Raw genomic sequence first — 19,650 nt, forward strand, 5'->3', positions numbered from 1 at the left:
CTCCTGAGTCAATTTCCTATGAACCTAATAAAACTAAAGCTTTGGAGTCTCTCACTTGCCCCAGATTTTCCCAAAGCCCTGGACCTACTATTACATTAGTAATTACACACACACACACACACACACACACACACACACACACACACACACATATTTTTTTTTCTTAGAGAGCACTCCTTCTAATTATATATGACTCAGGGCTCCATTAAAACTCACTGTGTCCGTCCCCCACCTGATTAGCTAAATGTCAGAATCCCACAACCCCCTGAGAAACACCAGCGATGCCCCTCTCCTCCTGGAGCCCTCCCACACAGTATGAGCCTTGATTGAGGTGTGATTCAGCTCAGAGTAGCTGGGTTAAGTTTTTGTAAAGAGGTTGCCGTGTGTGCACTTTAGTAGACCTCAAAGCCACCAGAAGGTTGGAGCTTAGTGTATTTCTTTGTAATGATGACTCTCTATGATTTTTCTCCATAGATAGAAACAAGTATGCACTGATATGTTTCCACAAAGATATAGAGAGGGATAATTTACATATGAATCCATGTGTTCCTCACTATCCACTTGTGTGGATGTATGTAAGCATGCAAGTGTATAAACACTTCTTAGATTTGTTCTATTGAGTGAGTCACTTTTGCTACAGGGACCTTGGATATAGAGTCATTCCCTGGGACCAAGGATACCTAGTTTATTCCAGGGGTCTAGAAGACACCCACGAAGGGTGTCTCAGGACTGCTTTAGCCTGAGCCATGTAGGTTCTTCACTACTAGGTTGCAGGGCAGGTTTAGAGGAGATGGAAGGGCCTCTGGACTGAGATCCTGAAGGGAGGGAATGTGAAATGGAAATGAAGAACAATAAACTAGACCTTCATACCTCTTCCTCATTAGCCCCCATCCTGGATGTGGCCCACTTCTTCATACCTACCCATGCTTCATCAAGGGTTGCTGATTGTGGTGATACAGTCCAGCTAGCTGAAGCAGAAAGGGAGTATATACTACAAGGATCTTGGAGTGTTCTAGAATATCCATGGACTGAGATGCTGCAGGTCACTGAGGGGCTGGAACTAGGAATGGGAATCATCAGAAAGCCAGGCCTCAGTCTCACACTGACTGAGGCCACATGGCCACTCCTTTCTGCTTTCCTTGGTGCCCCTGCATTCTGCTTTCTCCCCAGGCTTGATTTTTCTGCAACTCTGAGCAGTTTGTAAAAAGCTGCAACTACACAGCTCCAGAGGCTACTTGTTTTTAATTCAAAGGACAAGCAAAAATTGATTAGTGCTCTAAAGTCTCTAATTCCAGTTTCTGGGAGAGAGACTAATGACTCAGCTCAGGTCAGGTGTCCATCTCCAATCAGCCACATCCAGTAGACCAGGGTCACACTGGAAAAACATCATAAATAGTGCCCCAAGTCAAATGGCTTGTCCTCCATGAAGACCCCCAACTAATCCTGTGGGAGAGGTGCCCTTTCCCCTGAGTTCCCATGGCACTTTATCTGCCCCTCTCCCACAGTACTTATTGCTTCTTACCATGTGTTAATATTGCTGTTATAAAAATCCTATCCACCATCCCACGTATCCATAAGCTTCTTGTTCATTTATCTTCGTATCTCTTATAGCTTGTGTGAACAACAACAAACAAAGGACATGTGCTCAATAAATATTTGAAATCATGATTATCTCCAAATAAATCAATTTTCAGGAAATTTAACTTGGTCAAGTCTTTCATTTCTTCTCACTGTCTTGAGTTGATTAAATATAATTAATTCAACCAATTAATTAATTGAACCAATTTAATTTCTACACACAAGGCACTATCTTGGTTGTGCAGAAGCTACACTACACAAGACACAGGGAGTCCTTACCCCACTGAGGTTAACGGTGGAGACCATCAACAAACAGTTTACTGTGAACTAGAATTTATGCTGGGTGCTAGGCTATAGATGTATAGTCCCCAGCACTGCCTCAAGGGAGCCCAGTTTCCCTGGGAATCACAGAGAAATCATCAGATATGTTACTGCACAATAGGGCAGTGCTGTTTAAGGTTGGAGAAGGGTTGTAAGAGATCCAAGAGAGAGTGATTTACCATTAGGGGAGAAAGAGGTAGCCGAGGGAGGTTTCACTGAGATCAGTGACACATGACTGAACTTGAAGTGTGAGTATGAGTTTGTTAGAGAGAATGTGAGTTAGGTATGTGGTGAGTATGTTTGGGGGTTTGGGGGCAGGGGAAGGTTGCTGGGAGTGATGATGATGAGAGGCCTTTCAGATAGGCACAGGCAAAGCAGATTTCTAGCACTGTGAAAGGGCTACTGTGTCTGGAGCATGGTGAGGGATTCAGTGTGTCTGGAGCATAAGGAATGTGGGGGGAAAGAATGGTAAAGTTGGCCAGGGATCTTGCCTGGCTTTGTGTGCTAAGCCCCAGAGGTGATCAGTTAAGTATCAACAGTCAGCATCTGGAGGGCAATGATTGCTGCTTCAGGCATGGGGCCAGGCAGAGCCTGGAGACCAACAAAAATACTTGGCCAACAACATATTCTAGAAGTCCCTATGATAAAGCATTGCACCAGTGCTGCGGTCATTGACCTCTGGCTCATAAAGAGAGATGGCTGTATGGTGAGATGAAATTTTCACTCCCAAATTGCAATCTTCTTCAGAAAGCACCGAATCTTCCAACTTTCACTCCCTCGTGAGTAGAGTGGGATTTTCTATATTTTGCAATTGAATTTAAGAAATCAAAAGAAAATCCATTTGTAGCTAAAAAGGAAAAAAAAAAAAAAAAAACGCCAGCAGAAAAGGGCTTCTATATCTACATGTCTTTTGAATTACAGTCTTATTACCCATGGCTTCTTAGCCAATGATATGATGGGGGTTAGAGATAAGTGATTTCCAGAGACTGCTCCTGTCCTGGGATGCTGTTCCTCATGGGACTATTGGTCTGTTCTCTGCTGTCCCGATATGCCAAGCAGAGGTAGAATAGAGCCAAATTCTTGGGAGCTTTCCCAGGTTTTGACCTGGGAAAGTCAACACTGTTCATACCCTGGTCCCATCCTACTTCCCCAGCTCTGTGCCCATCCTCTCCCTACTCTAGATGAACCCCTAGCCAAGCTGGCCCTCCTGCCTCTCTCAGATATTCAGGTGTGCAGGATAGTATTAGACAACCTTTTCCCTCTTCTGTGCCTGTCAAATATCACTCATCCTCCACGTCAAACCCAAAGGTCCTGTCTCAGTAAAGGCATCCCCAATCCATTTGACCCAAGAGCCTGTTCTTCTGTATTCTCCCAGCACTGTAGACTTAACTTCTGTCACTACTTTCACCCCCATAATATTACAGTTATTTATTCTTATGTTAAGTCAACTGAATTTGCTGAGTTCAGGGACTAGACCTCAATCATCTCTACATCCCTAGGAACTTGGCAACAGTGCCTGACCTATAATAGATTCTCAGTGAGTACCATATTTGTTAATATAGAGTGGTTTATCTGGGCATCTTGTCTGTTGGGTTTGGGTAGTATGAAGATGAGTTTGGGTAGTATGAAGATGGCTTTGGGAAGGTTTCCAACAGGCAGAAAATGGGAAAAGGGCATTCCAGGTGGAAGAAATAGTATGAGTAAAGACACCAAGGTGGAGACCATGGACCAATATGGGAGCCTGGAGGGAAGGAGAAAGAAGGAAAGACAGAGCACACTAAGTGCCAAGCATGGAGCTGGGCTCCTTATATGCACTGTTGCACTAGCCTTTACAGAAACTTGGTGAGGTGCTACTATTTCCACAAAGGTCATACAGCTCGAATTGGTGTTAGAGACAGGATTAGACCAATTCTGTTAGACTCTAAAGCCCATGGCTTATCAGGGCTTTAGAGAATTGTAATTCAAGTTGGTGCCTAGAATAAGTGGAAAGAAATAAGAGGAGGGAAGTGCAGAAAGACGTGTATTACAGAGTTATATTATTGATAATATCTAGGGCTTTTTGATTGCCTAACATGGATTAAAACCTGTGCTAGGTACTTTAAATATGTCACCTCATTAAAATGAATGGCAACCCTATTAGGTGATTACCCCCATTTTACAGATAAGGGAACTAAATCTCAGAGAGATTTGATAATCTGCCCAAAGTCACCAAACCAATAAGTGACGGAGTCATGACTTTTTTGACTTTTGATTTTCCACAACCTGGGCTCATTGGGTAAGAACTTAAAGGATGAATCATCATGTAATAATTTGATTCTAAATGACATAACAGGAGTACGGATTTCTCCTTCTCCCCCTCCCCCCCCCCCCCACTTCTCCTTCTCCTCTTCCTCCCTCTTTTATTTATTTTTTTTTTTTTGACATAGGAAAGTCCCAAGCCTAGGCTTTTCTTCCAGCACTGTTCTTTTCTCCCTGTACATTTCTGCCCACTGTCCTGTCTCCTTCTTCTGTCCCCTCTGCCCAAATGGATAGAACTGGACCCCATGCATACTTAACTGCTAGCCTTAAAAAAAAAAAGATGAATCTTCTGATAGATAAGAACTTTTCTTAAGGAAGAGAATGGATAGGAAGATGAGGGAAATGCCTGGCTAAGATCTCAAGACGAGATGGAGAAATGGCCCTAAAAGGGCAGGGAAGAAGTTGTTCCCTTTTCCCATATACTTTTCCTTTCCTTTTTCCTTCATTTATCCTGAATGAGTGAAGTTCAAAATCAGCCTTGTTCAGAATTACCTGGGTTTGCTTGTTCAGAAGGCAGATTTCCTGGCCCCACACCAGATATTCAGGAGGTTTTTTGTGGGGCCACAGAGTTTGCTTTTTTTCAACAAGCACCCCCAGAGATTCTACAAATTGAGAATACTGCCTTTTTGCAGGTACACCCATGGGCTTTAGCTATTAGTGCCAAGAGAATTTGAGGTGCCAGGAACTTGGGACAAGATGCCATCCAGGTGCCTGCCCCAACCAGGAGAATTGACCTGGGGGCTGTGTGTAGGAGTCCCCGTCTTTCGGAATTAGTGATGTGGTTAGAGTAGCAACGTGACTCTCTGTGGACGGAAGAAGGTAGGTCGGATGTGAGAGCCTCCCTCCGTGAACGTGCGTGCGTCATCTCAGTCATCGCTTATATCTTTATTCTCAAAAACAAGTCAGTTTTGTTCCTGTCAGCATCTTGGTTGGCCTGCAACAAAGAGGGCAAGCTGAGATGGAGAAGCCCAGTCACAGCCTTCAGGTGATGCTTTGAGGGCATGGTTGGGTTGGGGAGAGCAGGAAAACTTTACTCAAACTGCCTTCAGTAGTAAAAAAAACAAAAAACAAAAAACAAAAAAACACACACCATGATTTCAGAAAAACACTGCCAAAGGACATAGAGCTATCTACTTGCATGAGTTTTGGGGATTATGGCATTTTTTGTTTTTGTTTTTTATCACCAAGAATGGGGTGATCCGGACTCTCTAAGGAAGTGAATTTCAGCCTGGATGTACTTCAAAATAATTAGAAGCTTTAAAAAAATAGAGATGCCCAGGCCTCACCCCCTCATCTGCTAAATCCAGGCTGTCAGTGGTTGGACCTGGGAATCTATATAAAGCTCCTTGGGGATTCTGGAGCAGCAAGTCTGGTGTTGCTCCAGGGGTTACCATTTGGAAGCCACTCCACTAAGGTGAGAGGGAAAATCACTCCAGCCTGAGCACTATAATATCAAGCCATCTTTTCTCTCCTTGCTTCATCTTTGTCTTCCCTGCCATTCCCTTCCCTTCCCACCATAACATGGCAGGAGCTTCAGAAAGGTTTACCTCTCAGCTCTCTTGTAGAACAACACAGGAACTTATCTAGCTGTGTGAAATCCAGAAGGGCTTTATAAATTTAAATGTATTACATATTTTATTTTCCTTATATTTAAATATGAGTTGCTTGCCATTTATACATGCCCATTGAGTTTGCAAATGACAATTGCAGGATGTGGGCTCCCAGACCCTGGAAGACATGGAGATGAGTCAGATGACATCTGTCCAAGTCATGGCAATAGAAAACCCCTGCACTGGGAGAGTTGGGGCCAATGAACTCTAAAGTCCCTCCCAACACAGACATACCCTGGCTTTGGTGTTAACCATTTCAACTTGTTCTTTTCTTGATTTTCATCTGTTTTCTATACCTCCTTAGAGTTCCTACCAGGTTGAGTGCCTTGAATCATATAGGTAGTGAGAAGCTGAAAGTGATTAGAGATAGAAGGAATTAGGGCAGGTTTTAGTCATAATTGGAGTGCCCAGGGCAGCTGTTCAGTCGTACATTGCACAATTCTAGGGGCACCATTCAAATTGTAGCTAATGATGATAGGCACATTTACTACTACAAGTATGCATCATTTGAGTCAGAGGCAGTATCTTTACTCTCAATAATCTTTTATTGATGTCAGCATCTTTCCAGGCATAGTACAGCCCAATAAAGAGAAGATTTGGTGCCTAGAAGTGTTCCTGACCAGAGATGCCTGCCAGAATGACCCAAGAATCAAAGATTCAAGAGAGAAGAAACCTGCCAAACAAACCTCCCTCAACCAGTCTCCTTGACTGGTTTCTCCACCTTCATTTAGGGGTGAAAGAGAAGAAGATGGACTGGGATTTTTCAATCTAAAAATCTCTATTTGTTTGGGTCCTGAAATTTCATCACATGATAGGAAAAATAGTTGTGGCTTTGAAGGACTGAATGGTTGCTGACTGCAGTGGGCAGATTTGTCCCAATCCCAGAGGAAGGCTTTTTGGAAGAAAATTCCACCAGCCCCCTTCCTTCCCAGATCATACCCCTTTTTCAACATTCCACTCAATCTTTGGCTTCTCCCTGGACACTATTCTGATCATTCAAAGCATTAAGTGAGGCCCTCTGCCTACATCTGGCTCTCATTCCAGAGTACACCTGTATCTGTATAATTTATTTGGCTTTTAATCATGTATGTATTTCTGATAACTCTCCATTAGCTTCCCTGGATTGTTATTTATCTTTTTGTGCAAGTTTACTTTCTCAAGGATACTCTAAGCAAATTAATGCATTTACATTACTCATTTACATGTCCAGCAAATAGTTCTTGAGGGCCAACTTGTGCCAGGCATTGTTCTAGGTCCTGGAAAATTCTCTCTCCCTCTCTCTCTCCCATCTATCATCTATCTATCATCTATCTCAGGTGGTAGATGCAACAAAGACTAAGTAGGCTAAGGGGAGTTAAATAATAAAATAAAGGAAATCATTGATCAACAAAATAAATGACAGTTCCATTCAATTTTTGAATTTATTTATCAAAGAACACCATATGCTAGATGCTAAAAAAATTACACCTGTAGTGACTAGAACAAGCTATTATAAAAAGGAAACAATCCAAGTGGAAGAAAAATGTTATTAGGCTAGAAAACATAGTTGTTGCATTAAACTCTAAAATGGAAGCCATGACATGCAAATGGACACTGCAGGGAACAAAATTAGTAACGGATAAGATGAAGATAAATTTCCTAGAACACAAAAGCAAAAGACAAAGAAATGAAAATGAAAGAAGAGAATAATTGTGAAAGACAGATATCAAAGAGCTAACTCACAAATAACAAGAGTTCCTAAAATAATTAACAAAATCATTTGTAGAAGAAGCCATAGATAGAACATTTATTAGCTTTAAGTAAAACTATTTTTTTAAATTTTTTTCTGGCTACAAATTTATTCAACACAAAACATCTCCAACTTTACTGAGGTGGCTGACCACGTCCACGACCAAATCCGCCTCTAAACTGGAACTCAATTGCTGACCCAGTCCCACCCAGCCTCAGCTTTCTTGACACCAGGGGGCACAGTGCTTCATCTGTAGGTGTCTCTGTCAGCTTCCCCTCATGTGAGTCTTGCAGGTCGCTCTCCCTCCAGACCTTTGGGCCGTGGTCAGCCAGCCTCAGGGAGGCTGCAGCGCAAAGTGGCAGCACAATCTCGGGGGGCAGGTGGAAGTAATCACGGAGATACTGGATGCCCTCGTTGATAAGTTACCAGTAGAAATGTCTCCAGGCAAACTGTTCCTTTATGTAGCCTCGTGATTTGAGAGACTCCATGGCCTTCATGACGTGAGGGTTGGGCACATTCTTGTCTGCCAGCTCAGGGTGTTTGGGCATGTGGACATCCTTCTTGGCCACCATCACTCCCTCCTTGAGAAGGAGTTCGTAAATGGCAATTCAGTTCTTCTTGGGCATCAACATCTCCGCGGCTGCTACATTTGGGCCCGGGGCTGGAAAGCTAAAACACTATTTTTTAAAAGATTTTATTTATTTATTTGACAGAGAAAGAGAGAGAGAGAGAGAGCACAAGTAAGGGGGAGTGGCAGAGGGAGAGGGAGAAGAATAGGCTCCCCGCTGAGCAAGGAGCCCGATGCAGGAATTGATCCCAAGACCGTGCGATCATGACCTGAGCTGAAGGCAGACGCTTAACCAACTGAGCGATCCAGGCACCCAAGTAAAATTTTATTTTTAAAATTAAATATGCTTATCAGGAATCTTTGGGTTGTGTCAGGGTCCCAGCTCAAACTGGCTTAAGTAAAAGAGGGATTTTATTGGCTCACCTAATGAAGTTCAAAGGTTTACTAGGAATCCATCTCTCCAGCTCTGGCTTTCTTCTGGGTTGGCTTCGTTCTTGGGTAGGTTGTTCCCAGTCGCTCTAGGCTGATATTCTTCCAGCTTTCCAAGCCCAAGGAGAGGAAAAAATTCTTCCTTTCTAATACTTGTGTGGCATTAACCTTGGTTTAATCCTCAGACTCTGATTGGCTGAGCTTGTGTCAGGAGCTCATCATTGACTCAGTTTAGGCAGCTGAGAAGGGTGGTGGCATTGGTTTTGTTGGCAGGACACTCCCACTCCTGGAATGAGCAGCTGTCTGCTCTATCCAGTGTCCACATGGACTGCAAGTAAGGGAGAGATGGTTTCCCAGAGGATGACGGGGCTGCTGGCCCTAGAAGAAAGGGGAGTGGATGTGGCTAGGCTAAATAAGATCCTGTTGGACAGATTAATAAAAGAACTACTCCCAGACCTATTAGTGCAGAATTTTTAACTCTAAAAGGTTACCAAAACCCTATAAATAAATATGCAGCAAGAAAAAAAAAAGTCACATGTACCTCAGATTTCTCCTCCAAAATTCTACATGCTTGGAAGACAAGGGTACAAAGTCTTTTGCATCATGAAGGAAAGAGGTTGTGTGACCTAAGAATTCATTACCTGGGCAAATGGTCATTCATAATATATGCACTCAAAAAATATAATTCCTGGGACTATCCTTGAACAAACTAGTAAAAAATGTGTTCTAGAACAATAAGGATAAATTAAAAGTAAGTATAAAACATCACTACTTCCCATGATTCTACCTCTGAAATTGGTTCCTTTCCACCATCTCTCTTCCTGTCACCATCATCGTTCATGTGGACCACTGCCACAGCCTCTTAACTTGACTTTCCCTTCCACTCTCCACTCCTCTAAGCCATTCTCCTCATATCATCCAATGGTCTCCTAATAAACCAAATCATGTCCCTTCCTTGCTTAAAAGATTTATAGCTTTGTAGGGCACGTAGAATAAATTCAAGCTCCTTACCATAGCCTTTGAGACCTTGCCTGCTTCAGCCTCTGCACATTATTCCCAACTACATTGTCTTTTGCTTACTGCACTGCAGTCATGTAGTCAGTTCTTTCTGTGAGTGTGCCAAGCCCCTTCTGTCGGCCTTCATGCATGCTGTTCCCTCTACTTGGAACTGTCTTCTCTTGATCCTTTCTTTGGTTCCTTCTCTTTCATTACATGTGCTTATTTACACCTCTTCCTCAGATGGTCTCTGATCTCACAATCTAAAAATAGACTTCCTTCTATTTTTCTTGGCACTCTTATCTCAAACCATCATCAAGCCTGTAATTGTATGTTTACTCGTGTTCACCTGTGTTATGTCTGTCTTGCCCTGGAGTGTGAATCCCATGAAGGCAGGACCCATATCTATTTTGTTCACCAGGTCTAAGCACTGGCCTACAATGTTAAAGCAATGGAGTAGGGGACAGATTTGAAAGTTCTAAATTAGGGGTGTCTGGGTGGCTCAGTCAGTTAAGCATCTCCCTTCGGCTCAGGTCATGGTCCCAGGGTCCTGGGATCGAGCCATGCATCGGGCTCCCTGCTCAGCAGGATGCCTGCTTCTCCCTCTCCCACTCCCCCTGCTTGTGTTCCTGCTCTCGCTGTCTCTCTCTCTCTGTCAAATAAATGAATAAAATCTTTAAAAAATATTAAAGTTCTAGATTAAATGCGCAGATCCAGAATATAGTTTTTTCGGTTTCTGATTTAGTGCCATAGAGATTGATAGAAACTGATGTGATGTAGAATCTCTGAAAGCAGAATTAACAATGCATGCTGAGTGATTGTGACCTTGAAAGAAAGATGCAATTCAGTGGATCAGGGAGAGGTAGGAGGACATTTCATGTGTGTATGTGTGCATGTGCATGCACGCACGTGTGTGTATGTGTGTGTGTGTGTGTGTGTGTGTGTGTGTGTTGGTGGTGATGTAGGGAAAGGCAGAAAAAGACTAATAAGTAGAGGTCTAGAACTGAGATGGATTAAGAGTAGTGAACTAAGGATGTGAGGAACACAGCAAGGCTGCTATGTACCACAGGACTCACAGGGGCTTAACATTCAGAGGAAATCCAGAAATTGCTGCCATGAGGACAAAGCTTTCTCCCTAGAGGGGCTTGGTGTGCTGTACCTGCATCTGCCCTAGGACTTTTAGTCTGTGGACAACAAGGACACCTTGTGGCACAAGGAAGGGGTGAGAAATATGTAACAAAGAGGCTACAGGTGCTAGAGGTGCTGCCCAAGAAAGGAAGGCCAGGGGCGTGGGTATCATGAGTGAAGGGGTGCATGAAGATTTTGGATGACAGAAAAGGAAGGCAAAAGGCTCTGGAGACAAACTTGCATGACTCCCCCATGAACCCAGGAGTAGGTCTTGTTTAGGGGGAGCAAGCAAAGCAGCTCTCTATTCCTGGAAAACAAACTTTATGTGTGACTTTTTTTTAAAAGATTTTATTTCTTTATTTGAGAGAGAGAGAATGAGAGATAGAGAGCACGAGAGGGAAGAGGGTCAGAGGGAGAAGCAGAGTCCCCGCTGAGCAGGGAGCCCGATGTGGGACTCGATCCCAGGACTCCAGGATCATGACCTGAGACGAAGGCAGTCGCTTAACCGACATTTTTTAAAGTAAACTCTACCCCCAGTGTGGGGCTTGAACTCATGATCCTAAGATCAAGAGCTGTACCATCTTTATGTATGTTTATAGAGATGTCCCTCAAGATGGCCCCATGGGTGTTGCTGTCTGCAGACAGGGGCACCTTAAGAACAATGAAGAGAGGCAGATATGGCATTCTCAGGTAGAAGATCTGGGCTGGCTTACCTGTCTCCGCCATTTTGTATCTATTTAACCTCAAGCTAGCTCAGTATCTTAAGACTGCTCTCACTGAAAGGACGGTTGATGAATGATTCCACAACCTTATGTGTGATCCCCACAGGCTCTGTGATCTGTAATGTCGTTTGTACTTAGTCCTGGAGAATGTGGGCATAGTGGGAAGGGTGTGACCCTCTGGAAATGCTGTCTGTGGGCCTGACCTCCACTGGCTTGTTCTGCCACGTCTTCACTGTTTGCTCAGCCTCAAAGAAAGACTACTGGCCGGCTGAGTAGAACACTCCTCTGCCCAGTTCTCAGCTTTGGCAGGGACTTTAAAAGATGATTTTATTCTTTACCCTGTCTCTGAGAAAGTCTACAACATACTCATCGCAACCTCTGGGCATCTATCTAGTTTTAGAAGACTCACTAGAAAAGGTGAATCTGTGCTTTATCATCTGTTAAGAGTAGCATGTGAGAAAATAAGGTTTAATGAACAATTGCCACTAGATGGCACCATAGTAGTCTCGGTGCATCACATGAGAGCTGCTTCAGACAAGAAATACAGTAGCTACATGGAAGCAACCCAAGTGTCCATCCATAGATGAACAGATAAAGAAGTTGTGCTAGATATACACAATGGAATATTACTCAGCCATAAAAAGGTTGATATCTCATGGATGGAACTTGAGGGTATTATGCTAAGTAAAGTAAGTCAGAAAGAGAAAGACAAATACCATATGATTTCATTTATATATGGAATCTAAAAAAATGAATAAATAAACAAAGAAAAAGCAGAAATAGACCCATAAATACAGAGAACAAACTGATGGTTGCCAGAGGGGAGAGAGGTCGGGGGATGGGTAAAATGGTGAAGGGGAGTGGGAGGTGTAGGCTTCCAGTTATGAAATAAATAAGTCACGGTGATAAAACGTACAGCATAGGGAATATAGTCAATGGTATTGTCATAGCATTGTATGGTGACACTTGTATGCTTACACTTGTGGTGAGCAGAGCATAATGCATAGACTTGTCGAATCACTACACTGCACACCTGGAACTAATGTAACATTATATGCCAACTATACCTCAGTAAAAAAATATATAGTAACTATAGGAGTGAGTTGATGAAAGGATATATTTCCACTGAATGACTTGCAAGATACTTTCCTTCATTTCCAAGGATATTGAAAAATTTCCTCCGATCAATCAGAGGATGGTGGGTTCCAGCTCAGCAATTGCCAGGTATGGAATCAACCACCCCATCTATGTTTTTGAAAACCTTATAGCAACTTCACCTGGGGGAAGCACAGTCTTCTCAAGACCCATCACCACCACTCTTTGTTGCCACTAGACTTACAAGTAGAGTCAAATATCAACTTTCTTTAGGGGGGACTAATACAAAATCTAACTCAGAGGAAATCATTTAAATGCTAAAAGAATTGCAAGATTGTATAATACACATTGGCAAAAACTTGGGAAATATATGCAGAAGCATGTTCTATGGGTGCTAGACAAAGGATGATGGAATATAGCACTGGATGAGATCAAATTTATTGGGTGCATTTATTAGATATTCTGGGTTTAAAGTGTTAGTTTTTGCAACTGTAAGCGTCTCTAAAACTTTCTTGGTTGGCTGACAGAACCTTGGACTCAGTAGTGGTATGTGTTTAATAAGGCTGGAATGCTAGAACTTCTCTGACAGGATATAGAGGAAGGCATTCAAGATAGGGAGAAAGGAATGATCACGTGACTTTATCACACAAAATCTGCACACCTACCCCCCAAATACATAAACCAGAGAAGACAAAACATTGAGAAATACATTATTGATGTGAGCACTTGCATCTCTGAAAAACTCTGAAAAATGCTGTTTTCTGTAAGCCAGATATAGTGGTGGAGACACCTCTGTTGAGTTGAGCTCACTGATGCCAATGGGAATGAAGGGATTCCCATATAGCAGAGGTCAAATGACAGAACTTAACCACCAAAGACAAGGGGACATTTACCATAAAAGACAGCATGAACATAGTGCTAATCAAACTGTTGTGAGACTAGGGATCTTTAGTTGGGCAATTGATCATGGTGTACCTAGGAATGAAAAAAAAATGATAGACTACTAGAATGACCTGTAATAAAAAGTCTGGTGGCCAAAAAATTGGCTTGAGTGACTTCTCATCTAATTTCTCGACCAAGTCACTTATAGACTAGGAGTCTCTTGATTGGAGGGGGATGAAATGACCAATCTTGTGGACTTCAATTAACAACTTTCCCCAGCTATTCCAGTACTTGCTTAATGGACCTATATATGACATAGCCATAATGATAAAGATGGGGTTATGTGTGGACTCAACAACAGAGACTTGCCTTAATCAGGGTTTTTCTGGCCAGCAATGCTGCTGAATGCCTAACTTGCGAACTATACAAAGGCCCTGATATGGCACCATTCCCTAATGGGCCCAGCCAGCCCTCAGGGGCAGGTTGATTCAATTGTTCCCTTCTACCGTGGAGAAGAGCAACATTTTTTCCCTCCGAGTACATACCTGCTTTTCTGCCCAAGAATCTTCTGCCAGCATCGTCTGTGATTACAAAATATGGCATACTGCAAACAACATTGCTTCTGATCAAGACAGTCATTTCAAAAAAAGTGCAGCAATGGATTCATGCCCATGCAATTAACTGGTATAGCCATATACCCCACCACCCAGAAGCCGCAGGCCTAGTAGAAAGATTTAATGGATTACTGAAGGTATGGTACCAGTTGAGAGATTATATATTGAAAGGACAGTTCTTCCTCAAAAGATGTAGATTATACTTGGGATTATATATATATTTCCCATACCCTGTCTACATGGGCCTGGGAATCAGAGGTAGAAGTGGACTAGCTCTTCTCATTACTAAAACTCATAGCCTGCCCACAGATGTTTTGCTTCTGATCCCTGTGACTTTGAGCTCTGCTCATTTGGAGTCTTGATTCCCAAAAAATGAATGCTTCTTCCAGAGCATACACCAATATTGCATTGATTTGAAAGATGAGACTGCCACCTGATCATTTTGTGTTCCTCAGGCTACTAAACCAACAGGCAAAGAAGAGAGTTATTCTATTGGCTGGGGTGATTGATATTTATTAGCAACTCACTGGGGATGGGGGACTATATTTGGAACCTGTGTGTTCTCTGGACTGAATTTTCATGCTGATAGTAGAAGTAAATAGAAGATGACAATTTTTCCACCCACCCCTGCAAAAGCATATCCAATGATGATTCAGTCCCTTTAGGCAAGATGAATTACCCCACCATAAAAAAAAAACCCAACCATCGGAGATGCTGTATGAAGACAAAGGAAATATGAAATGGGTAGTGAAAGAAGGAAGTTGTAAACATCAATTATGGCCTCATGACCAGTTACTTGCTTATTATGCATATGTGTGTAGATATATAATTGTATATATTAATTCTTTTGTTATTCTCTTTCCTTCTTATCCTTATTATTTTTGCAAGTTTTATTGGAAGTTAACTTTATAATTTGTTTTTTTTGGAAACATATGTTCAGATGAAATTGAATTTGAGAAATAACCAATGCTGCTCAGGGATGGTTACAATGATAGTTGAGACTCTGCAGATCTGAGTTTGGGAAGACAACACTGTCTTTGTTTCTATGCAGAAAAGTTGCATTTGGGGGAGAAAACAAAGGTTTTTGTGATAATAGCAAAGTTCATAATTTGTAGAGTAGTGTTATGGATGCTGAATAGCCAAAGGAATGGACTGTATCAGTTACCTTAATGCCTCTCAGTTTCAAACTTACCATTTTTTTTTTAAATGGGAAAATAACTTTATTTTGTCTGGGGGAGTGGGCAGGCATCTAGTCCCAGAACTTCTGGGATTACTTCTTGATGCTGGCAGCCTTGGTGATCTTGAGCACCAAGAATCCTAGAACCAGGATTCTGAAAGCCACAATTTTGCTTTTCCAAATGGCTCTGCCATTTGGGTCACTAGATGGAGACTGTGAGGCTGGAGGAGGAACAAGGGGTTTGCTCCTTGCTGTATATTTTCCTGAGGGTTTTTTGTCTGCTTGCCGTTCCTGTGAGTATTACCCCAGCAAAACTTCATCATAGCATAAGCGCTTTCGTGTTGTAGCAGCAGCTGAATCCAGTTTGCAGTTTCTCTAACACCTGCAGAATCAGCTTCATTATGTCTCCTTGGAGACACCAACAACAGCTAGCCAGTGCCTTTCCGCAAAGATCTGGGTCTTTGCGCAGTCTCCTAAGTCCCCTCTTCTGAACTCAGACAACTAACACTGGCTGAGCAATACCTCCTACTCAGAGGTCTGAGTTTCAGTTCCTCATGGTCTACTAAGTCTCTAAGTTTTAATAACTTCAATCTTCGTTTTGCTTCCTCAGATCTCAGTAGTTGCAACTTCCACTATATTTTATAATTCTCTTTTAACCTTTTGTTACTGTGATGATTAGTTTTATGTGTCAACTGGACTAGTCTATAGTACCCAGTTATTATTATATGTACACTAACCCAGTTGTTGTTGTCAGGATATGTTGTAGATGTGGTAAACATCCATAATCAGTTCATTTTAGACAAAGGAGATTACCTTCAATAGTGGGGGTGGTCCTTATCCACTCAGGTGAAAGACTGTAGGAACAAAACCAGGTTTCCTGGAGGAAGAAGACATCCTGCTTCAAGACTGTAACATTAGCTCTTGCTGTAGAATTTCCAGCCTGCTGATCTGCTCTACAGAATTCAGATCTGCTGGCCCCCACAGCTGTGTAAGTCAGTTCCTTGAAATAAATCTATTTATGCATATTAAGAGGTTTGGATTCTGTTTCTCTGGAGAGACCTGACTCATACAGGTATCTAGTTAGGATCTTTGCATGTATTAACATATATTAAACTCTCTGTATTCAAATAACTGGTGTGGTTTTGATTTTGTGAGTGAACCCTAACTGATTCAGTGGTAGAAGATTTTAGTAAAGACTCCTATACTAAATTTTAATTTTTAAAAGCTAACGTGGGTAGAGATTGCAGCCAGGAAATAGAACACTGCTTAGGAAGAGAAAATAGATGCCAAAGCAGAGTGTGTAGGTTAGAAGACTAGCAAGAGACAATGATTAACACACAGAGTGTAACACAGGGAATCAGAGCTTCATAAGAAACCAGTTAATAAAGCTGTAATTAGAATACACTTTGAACACATACAAACTTGAAGAACAAGTGCTTTCTACAAATAGCAGTGTAAGTCCTCTAGAAGGACAGGATTATCCTGGTACAGAAGGAAAATAGAGCAGAAACACCTTGGGTCAGATAAAAGATTAGAAGTTGGAAAAGAGGAAACCACAGTAGATCAGAGCAGAAGCTACTTGTCTGAGACACACAGGTTTAGGAATCCAGTTCTTTAGGGAGGACATTCTGTTTATCTATCCGTATGTAACAAATCATGTAAGAACATAGAAGTTTAAAACAACAAGCATTAATTTTGCTCACAAATCTGCAGTTTGGGCAGGGCTCACTGCAGACAGATCATTTCTGTTCCACACCATACTAGCTATAACAGCTAGACTGAGGCTGGCAGATCAACTTTTGAAATGTGTTACTCATATGGCTGGTGCTGACTCTCTGGGACCTCAGCCAAGGTGATGGGTTGTGAGCATTCTCTCCATGTGGGCCCCTGTCCAGGCAGTTTGGGGTTACTTATGGCAGAGTGGCTGGGATCAAAAACAAGCATCCTCAGAAAGAAAAAGAAACTGACAGGGTCTTCAACTCTCAGCCCAGAAATTTGCAGTGTTGTTTCTGCTGTAATCCACTAGTCAAGTGGTCACAGAACCCAGGTTCAAGGACAGGAGATACAGATCTCACTTCTCAGTGGGAAGAATGTCAAAGAATCTCGGGCAGAGGTATGTTTTAAAACTGCCACAGAGAAAATAGTAGAAGAAGCAATCAAAATTTGACTATTGAGAATGCTTACCTGGCCAAGTTAACTGGTAAAGTGCATATAGTTCTCTTTCTGCTGGGTAGTTCAGTCACACAAGTCCTTTTGAAATCCTGAGTTGAAGTATATCCCCTTTTTTATTGTTATATACGTGGCTTTCTTGGTTAGGTCAGTCCTACCTGATTATCAACATGATTTGGGAGATTAGACCACAAAATTGGAATAGCATAATCCTATGGAACACATAGTCTTAGCAAGAAAATGACACCAGGCAAATCATAATCAAATATTATCTTAGAAGCAGCCAGGTGACAAAAAACATGTTAGGTACAGAGGAACAAGGATAAAGATGATAACAGATAGGAAAGAATGCAAGTAAGAAGACAGTGGAGCATTATCTCTAAAGTACTAAAAGAAAAAAAATGTGTCAATCTAGAATTCTATAGTCACTGAAAATATCTCTCAAAAATGAAGGTTTTCAGACATACAAAAGTTGAAAGAATTCATTGGCAGAAGACCTGCATTACAAGAACTGTTAAAGTCCTTTAGGCAGGAGAAAAATGATACCAGGTGAAAATCTGAATGTATACAAAGAAACAAAGAGCACTGGAAATGGTACTACATAAATAAATGTATCAGATTATTTCTTTTAAGAATCTCTTTAGGGCACCTGGGTGGCTCAGTTGGTTAAGCGACTGCCTTCGGCTCAGGTCATGATGCTGGAGTCCTGGGATCGAGTCCCACATCGGGCTCCCTGCACAGCAGGGAGTCTGCTTCTCCCTCTGACCCTCTTCCCTCTCGTGCTCTCTATCTCTCATTCTCTCTCTCTCAAATAAATAAATAAAATCTTTAAAAAAAAGAATCTCTTTAAACACTAACTATTTAAAAATAACAAAAATGTGGGGAGCCTGGGTGGCTCAGTCAGTTAAGTGTCTGCCTTCAGCTCAGGTCATGATCCTGGGGTCCTAGGATCAAGCCCTGTGTCTGGCTCCCTGCTCAGCAGGGAGTCTGCTTCTGCCTCTGCCTCTGTCCCTCCCTCTGCTCATCTCTCTCTCTCAAATAAATAAATAAATAAAATCTATTGCCATAAAAATAGCAATAATGTATTTTGGAGTTCATAACATAAGTGCAAGAAAAATATGGCAATAATAGCATAAGGACTTGGAGGGGAGAAATGGAAATATGCTATTATACAGTTCTATACTTTACATGAAGTGGTATCTGATACTAGATACCAGATTTGAAGGAAGTGGTATCTGATACCAAATACCAGATTTGAAGGAAGACTGTAATGACTCAAAGATGTATACTAAACATTAGGGCAACCATTAATGCAACAGAACAAAACAAAGAGTTACATGTAAGGCAACAAAGAGGATACAATGGAATAAAAGTAATAAACTCAATGAAATAAGAAGAAGGCAGAAAAGAGGGGAAAAGCATTAACAAACAGATGGTACAAATAAAAAATAAATAGCTGGAAGATAGACTTAGCCTAACCATCAGTAATCACATGAAATGTAAATCACCCCAGTTAAAAAGCAGAACTCATCAGCTTGGATTAAAAAAATAAAAAACAACAAAACACGAGATCCAAGTATATGCTGTCCACAGGGAACATACTTAAAATACACAAATAGGTTACATGTAAAAAAAAAATGCAGAAAATGCCTACAGATATACCATGCTAACACTAGTCAAAAGCAAGTTGAAGATTACACACAAACATACACACACATACACACCCAAATGTGTTTTCTGACCACAATGGAATTAAATTAGAACTCAATAGGAAAAAGATATCTGAAGAATCCCTAAATATTTGGGAACTAAATAATGTACTTCTCTAAAGAAAAACCCTTGGATCAAAGAATAAATCAAACGAGAAATTAGAAAGTATTTTGAACTGAATGAATATAGAAACACCACATGTCAGACTTTGCAGAATACTACTAAAGCAACACTTAGGGTGAAATTTATAGCGCTAAATGCCTATATTAGAAAAGAATTTCCTCAATCTGCTACGGGCATCTATGAAAAAACTATAGCGAACATCATACTTAATGAAAAAAGACTGAATACTTTCTCCCTAGTGTCAAAAACAATAGAAGGATATTCATTAATACCACCTGTATTTATCATTGTATTTGAGATTCTAGCCACTGCAATAAGGCAAAAACATAAATAAAATAAAAGGCATCCAGTGGAGAAAGGGAAACCCTCTTACACTGTCGGTGGGAATGCAAGCTGGTGCAACCACTCTGGAAAACAGTATGGAGGTTCCTCAAAAAGTTCAAAATAGAGCTACCATATGATCCAGCAATTGCATTACTGGGTATTTACCACAAAGATACA

The 19,650-nt window shown here is 41.5% G+C and overlaps 1 protein-coding gene and 1 pseudogene; one reads left to right on the forward strand and one right to left on the reverse strand.

The window, feature by feature from the left end:
- IL19 (interleukin 19) overlaps positions 1-19,650 on the forward strand; it is an 89,516-nt gene that overhangs the window by 36,069 nt on the left and 33,797 nt on the right.
- On the reverse strand, positions 6,367-8,168 carry LOC113933461 (annotated as a pseudogene).

Source organism: Zalophus californianus, chromosome 10 (assembly GCF_009762305.2).
Source record: "Zalophus californianus isolate mZalCal1 chromosome 10, mZalCal1.pri.v2, whole genome shotgun sequence".
Classification (NCBI taxonomy): domain Eukaryota; kingdom Metazoa; phylum Chordata; class Mammalia; order Carnivora; family Otariidae; genus Zalophus; species Zalophus californianus.